The sequence below is a fragment of the Mandrillus leucophaeus genome, unplaced genomic scaffold, assembly GCF_000951045.1.
Source record: "Mandrillus leucophaeus isolate KB7577 unplaced genomic scaffold, Mleu.le_1.0 Scaffold1049, whole genome shotgun sequence".
In the NCBI taxonomy this organism is placed as follows: domain Eukaryota; kingdom Metazoa; phylum Chordata; class Mammalia; order Primates; family Cercopithecidae; genus Mandrillus; species Mandrillus leucophaeus.
In genome coordinates this window covers 547,910-555,243 of record NW_012098643.1, presented here as the reverse complement: position 1 = coordinate 555,243, position 7,334 = coordinate 547,910, and the positions used below count along the sequence as shown (strand labels likewise).

Here is a 7,334-nt window from a genome sequence, read left to right as displayed (position 1 = left end):
GGAGGGCAACTAGGCATAGCTGTACTGCCACAGTCCTGTTAGGAATGTGACTAGCAAGGCAAGAGGCCTGTACCAATGGGGCTAAGAGTGTAGGAGAGTGTCAAAAGAGGCCAAGTTTATCACATCAGGTCACTGTGCTAAGGATTCCTTAAAGAAATCAGTCATTTATCTAGTAAGAGAGCCCTCATGGGTCAGCATAGAGAGGATGCAGCCACTGAGAAACACTAGCAGTACCAGCCAAATATGAGATATTTGCTTCATCCCCGCTTTTCTCATTCCAGCCTCAAAACAGTGCAGAATAAAGGGAACCCACAGGGGACAGGAGGAGGTGGACAATACGTGATGGAGCTGACCATGTCTCTTTTCTACACACTAGATGCCTGTTTTCCACACAGTCCTTTAAGAGACAGTTGGGCTGTGCTGGGTTGGAGAGGGAAGAGTTAATATTCTTATTCTGAGTTATATACAACTGGACAGGATGGGGTGCTCCCTGAGTACCTGAAAAATGATTGGAAAGCCCTGAAACACACTTGAGATATCATCAAAGTAGAGTCAGTATAACAGAGTAGAAGACAGAGACTGGAGGAAAAATAAATCCCTATTTGTATCTGACACTGAGTTCAGACTACTTAATAAACTTGTTCAGAGGCCTTTGGAAGATTTTCCTGCCAAGGATCTCTCTTGGTTCTTCCTCTCTTTCCAATATCAGTCAACAAATAAATGAATACTCAATCTCATGAATTGCATAATATTTTTTAAACTGCATGTAGGAAAACATTCCTTCTTGGAGCTAATCATCACTGTAAAATCAGGGCTTTGTGGCAAAAAATGTGAAAGACTTCAGATGTCAACAATGAAAAGTTTTGTCTCGAACGTGAAGAAGGTGAAGATGGCGGTGGCCAGGGCCGGGGTCCTGGGAGTTCAGTGGCTGCAAAGGGCATCCCGGAACGTGGTGCCGCTGGGCGCACGGACAACCTCCCGCATGACCAAGGACATGTTCCCAGGGCCCTATCCTAGGACCCCAGAAGAATGGGCCACCGCCGCCAAGAAGTATAATATGCGTGTGGAAGACTACGAGCCTTACCTGGATGAGGGCATGGGGTATGGCGACTACCCGAAGCTCCCTGACCGTTCACAGCATGAGAGGGATCCATGGTATAGCTGGGACCAACCGGACCTGAGGTTGAACTGGGGTGAACCGATGCACTGGCACGTAGACATGTACATCAGGAACCGTGTGGATACATCCCCCACACCTGTTTCTTGGAATGTCATGTGTATGCACCTCTTCGGTTTCCTGGCTTTCATGACATTCATGTTCTGGGTGGGGGACGTGTACCCTTCCTACCAGCCTGTGGGACCAAAGCAGTATCCTTACAATAATCTGTACCTGGAACGAGGCCGCGATCCCTCCAAAGAACCTGAGCCGGTGGTTCACTATGAGATCTGAGGAGGCTTCGTGGGCTTTTGTGTCCTCTTAACTAGGACTCCCTCATTCCTAGAAATTTAATCTTAATGAAATCCCTAATAAAACTCAGTGCTGTGGTAAAAAAAAAAAAAAAAAAAAGAAAAGAAAAGTTTTGTTTCCAAACCGTATGTCACCCTCAAACCCTTCAGTTTCTGTAAGCCATCTTGGGTGGTCTGTAACATGATCTTTCTTTACTTTTGAGCTGGGCTCCAATTTTCAGTACAGGTCGTGGTGGGCCTCAAGTGCTGAGGAGTGGGTCAGACCTCCAATCGTCCAGGGGACTTTGAGTTGCTAAGAGTGGTGTAGGGAAAGCAGATAAAGTTGAAGAAAGTTTAGTTATTTCACAAAGTCACATATAGAAAGCAGGAGATGGGGGTGGGGGAGGTAGGGAGAAGATGGATGCCAGGCTATCAGAGAGGGTGAAATTTCTGGAGAGAAAAGAGAACTCTCCACCTCAGAAGTTCTCAGCTTTGGCTGCACATTGGCATCATCTTGGAGGGTTTTTAAAAAATACAAAACTCTGAGTTTCATCCCTCAAGATGCTGGTTGGCTTGGACTAGGCATCAGGGTTTTAGTATCTCCCAGGTGATTCTGATGCACAGTCAGGTTTGAGAGGATCAGATCACATGAGATGGAAGAGAAAAAATTGGAGGTTGGAGAATGAGATCACCTGTGGGCTTACATACATAAGTACCTGTTGTCCACAGAACAAACAAAAAATTCTTTGGCTACAGTACTAGTCTCTGGCTGGTCAGGAACTGGCTGATTTCTCTAGTCTCAACTTCTACTATCCTCTTCTACTTCTTTACCTGTCTTTGTCACACCAAGGGGTCCGAGGCTTTTGCCTGGGCCTGAGCTGGGGGCACCTTAGTGACTGATGCTTGGTGCTCAGAGACTATCTGTCTGAACACCTTGAGGAAAGAGGCAGATGTCTTAGGAAGTTCTAGTTCATAGACTGTCTGGACAGGATCTTGTTACCAGGTTCTATGTTGCTTGCTTATAGGCTGCAGGGTCCTGGTAGTAGGTCGGCGGTGGGGGGTGGGGGGGTGGCGGCGAGGAAAGACTAAGTTTTTCTAAGAGAAGGATCTGGGATGCCTCAAAACTGTCCAGGTACCTATTTCTTAAGCTTGTTGTTGATGTGTTTTCTTCTCTTTCTCCCATCCTCTTTTGCTCTCCCCTTCTCTTTCTTTATACATTCCTTCTTTACTTTCTTCTATTCTCTAAAAAAAAAACCCAGATATTACACAGTGGGCATGGTGATATTACACAGTGGGCATGGTTGGATGGTGGACACACCTCATAAATAAATGAGATGTGGTTCTCGTTGAGTAGCTCACTGTGTAGCAGGGCAGACGGACAGGTGATCAAATGACTATGACCCAAGATGATGAAAGCTACATAAAATGTGTGTTGAGTCCTTAGGTTTAGGCAAGAGCTTTTGGGTATCAGTCTCCTATCTCCTCAGTGTGCCCAGAGGTTGTCATTTGGTATCATTTGAGAGTGGTTGAGGTGAGGTCGGCAACCTATAGGAGCTGAAGATGGACATAGACCAGGAACAAAGGGATAAGGAGTCTGACCTCTCCTTGGAGCTTCTGGTCAGGGGGACACAGAGAAACTCATGAAACCTAGGAGGTAAAGGTGTTCCTGAAGAGAGAAGGGGAATGGACAAAATTTCTGTCTGAGGACAGAATGTGGTGGATAGAAGCGGCCAGAATAATAGGTTCATTAAGAACATAGGTTGAGGAGTCGGATATTTCTGGCTTTGTTTTCTTATTTCTTCAGGTGATAGTTGTCATAAGGTAAAGGTGTTTGAGGACAGAAGAAACTACAAAGGAGTGAAAGCACAGTGGACCACGGACATTAGAGCTGCAACCAGAGACGGAGATAAGGAACTAACCTACATCTGATGACTGATGTGTCAGTAAGCCACTCACTTTGTAAGTTTCTGAGTTGTAGACATGGGTCAGAGAAGAAGATGATTCACCCAGGCTGGGATAGCCAGGGAGAATTTATCTGAAAGGTAAATTATAATTAATTGAAGGTGAATAATTATAGATGCATTTGGTAGTGTTATTATGTATAACTGACGTAATGCAATTGATGTGTGACGAATGCCTGTAAAAATTGCATTTGAATCAGCTCTGTAGAATTTTCCTATTGTATTTTATTATAACAATAAAGATGCATTTTCTTCTGAAATATAAGCATACTCAAGAATAAGACAAATCTTTTATATCACACGTGTAATTAAAAATGTATATATTTTTTCAGACAAATACACCAGTGGTTCAGAATAGAAAGCCAAAAAATAAGACCACACACCTACAAACATCTGGTATCAAAAATCTGACAAAAACAAGCAATGGAGAAAAGATTCCTAGTCAATAATTGGTGCTGGGATAACTGGCTAGCCATATGCAGAAGATTGAAACTAGACTCCTTCCTTACACCATATACAAAAATCAACTTAACATGGATCAAAGACTTAAATGTGAAACTTAAAAAATATAAAATCCTTGGTAGACAACCTAGGCAATACCATTCCGGACTTAGGAACGGACAAAGATTTTATGACAAAGACACCAAAATCAACTGCAAAAATGGACAAATGGGGTCTAATTAAATTGAAGAGCTTCTGCACAGCAAAATAAACTATCAACACAGTAAGCAGACAACCTACAGGATGGGAGAAAATATTTGCAAACTATGCACCTGACAAAAGCCTAATATCTAGCATCTATAGGGAACTTAAGCAAATCTACAAGAAAAAAAAAACACAATTAAAAAGCAAGCAAAGGACGTGATCAGACACTTTTCAAAAGAAGAGGTGCATGCAGTCAACAAGCATATTTTTAAAAAGCCCAACATCCCACTGATCATTAGAGAAATTCACATCAAAGCTGCAGTGAGGTGTCATCTCAAACCAGTCAGAATGGCTGTTCTTAAAAAGTCAAAAAATAGCAGGTGTTGGTGAGGTTTCAGAGGAAAAGGAATGCTTATACATTGTTGATGTGAGTGTAAATTAGTTTAACCGCTGTGGAAGACAGTGTGGCTATTCCTAAAAGACCTAAGGACAGAAATGCCATTCAACACAGCAATTCCATTACTGGGTATATACCCAAAATAATATAAATCATTCTATCATAAAGACACATGTACACATATGTTTATTGCAGCACTATTCACAATAGCAAAAACATGGAATCAACCTAAATGCTCATCAAAGATAGACTGGATAAAGAAAATGTGGTACATATACACCATAGGATACTATGCAGCCATAAAAAAGAGTGAGATCATGTCCTTTGCAGGAACATAGATGGAGCTGGAGGCCATTATCCTTAGCAAAGTAAGGCAAGAAAAGAAAACCAAATACTGCACATTGTCATTTGTAAGTGGGATATAAGTAATGAGAACACATGGACACATAGAGAGGACAACAGACACAGGTACCTACCAGAGGGTGGGGAATAGAAGGAGTGAGAGGACCAGGGAAAATGACTAATAGGTACTAGACTTAATATCTGTGTGACAAAATAATTTGTACAACAAATGCCCATGACACAAGTTTACCTGTGTAACAAACCTGCACATGTACCCCTGAACTTCAAATAAAAGTTAAATAAAAACACATGGCTTTTAAGAAAACATTATTAGTACAGTAAATGTGTCTGTTTATCCTACTACAGGAAAGCCTATAGTTGTGGCTACCCACTTTGAGATAAGGTCTAACAGGAGGAAAATGAGAGTACCTTCATACTACTGGTGCGAACATTACTTTTTCCACTGGCAAGGGTCTGAGAACATAGGCCTTCTTGTGCACTAATATTCTTCCCATCACCACTAGCAACTCATCCCTTATTCTTACTTGATTGCTGCCTGTGGTATAAAAGTAAGATGTTACTACATGACGTTTTTGCAATAGCAAAGCCAGTATATTTAATCATCAATGTTGTTCTCAGGCTAGTATCTTTCATTGTGTTTATCAAAGCTACACTGCTGCCTCTTCAATCCAAAGATATGGGAAACCAACTGGATAGAGGGGTGTTGATACCTTACTTTGCTGTTTTACAAGCAAATCAGAGGACTGTCTTGAATGGACTCACTGGATTGGGAAGTTCCCTGAGAACATCTTATTTGTTCATTTTCTCTAATGTATCTGCAGTACCTGTAGTGGTGTCTGTATGTAGTAAATGTTTAATAAATAGTTTTTAAATGAATTATTAATTATTAACTATTGAATCCTCGGCTGGGTCGAGGTGGTCTTTATTAGTTGACCTATTGGGGTCCACTTTTAGGGGCAGCATCAGGAACTGCTTAACATCTGTCTTTGACTGTCTTGATATTGCAGGTTCCAACTTCATAAGTTGGTCCAACTCCTATTTCTTCTTCCTCCTGAGTGAACTCACAGTGTGTGTAGGAATTGGTGGACAATTTGACATCAAGAGCTTGACCTTGATAGGTGCTTTGAGCCTCCAATCCTCTTTCCATAGACTTTGACAGATGGCAGGCTTTAATTTCTTCAAAGGCTGGATCTTTTCTCTTGCAGGTGATACGCAGTTAGGAATTTGTCTCATCAATTCTAGTCCTGCTCCAAACAGTGGTCTTCAGTTTCTGGACCAGTGGAGTGGTTCTGGCTAGATCTGTGGGTTCCCTGGTGTGGGGTCCATGTGGCAAGGCCTCACACACAGGGTAGCAACTCCAACCTCCCAGCCAACCTTATGCATTCTCAATATTTTTGAGACAAATTTGAATCATGGCTTGACACTGTTTCTGTCCCATGGTGGAGCGCTACCCAAGAATGTCTCCGGTTTAGAGTAACAAGCAGCTTATGGTGATGAATCAAACAGGACAGCTGTGGTTCCTATCTTCAGCAACTGTGCTGAGCTGGAGAGTGATCAGAACTGGTTAGAGTATTTCTCACATCAAACTCCTTGAGAGCCCTTTTCTGTACTAAATTCCAGAGATTTTAGAAATCCTGAGTTCTTAGACTTTGCAGTAAAAGTAGCCAGTTTGATATTTTCAAAAGAATATTTTTGATTCAATAAACTCCTAATGTGCTATCTATATTTGTTTATTTTTGCTTGTTGTACCCAGCTCCACACAGAGTTCACATTTTCAATTTGTAATTTTCACATCCACATTTTCAATTTGTAATTTAATTCATGTCCTATGATGTTCCTTTGGCTTATTCTTATGGATTTGATGAACTGTTTTCTCTATGATAGTATTTCAACAATTTGGCAGACAGAATGAGACTCATCTCTCTCTCTAAGGAGGTAATTAAACCTAGAGGGCGGTTAAGTATCACACATCCAAAACATGACAGAGAAAAAATTTTTAAAAGTTTTATTGAAGTTATGATTCACATAGTTGGGCTCTTAGCTCTGCAAAGTTTAAAAAATCAAACAAAAATAGGAACAAAACACGAAGTTAAGCAGGACAAAATAAACGTAAAGTATAAAATACTAATTATTTCTAAAAATCTCTTGAAAAGTCTCCAGGAAGGTACAAATGGCATCAGCCAGGATCATGGACTTACTGGCTGTGTGGCCTGGGTCCTGTGCAGAACTGTTGGACCCACAATGTCCCTGTTTGTAAAATATGGCTATTAAGAGCACATGGCTTATCGAGTTAGAAAATTAAATGAGTTCATAGTAGTCACTTCGGGTTTTCTAGCACCTAATAAGCAAATAAATTTTTGATCTTACAATTATACTAATTTATAAGCCTAGCAGTACTTCTCATTTTCTCTCTTCCTTTTTCTTAATGGTCTCAGTCTACAGCCTCCACATTACTACATTCCCTAAGCTCTCAGCTCCATTTCTCCCCTAACCCAGGACTTCCTTTTTTTTTTTTTTTTTTT

At 41.2% G+C, this 7,334-nt stretch overlaps 1 pseudogene across 1 annotated transcript; it reads left to right on the top strand.

Annotated features, from left to right (window-relative positions):
• The first annotated feature begins 876 nt into the window (after positions 1–876).
• Positions 877–1,545, top strand: LOC105540407 (annotated as a pseudogene). Its single transcript, XR_001006188.1, has one exon. The product of XR_001006188.1 is annotated as an NADH dehydrogenase [ubiquinone] 1 beta subcomplex subunit 8, mitochondrial pseudogene (transcript).
• Positions 1,546–7,334: the final 5,789 nt, after the last annotated feature.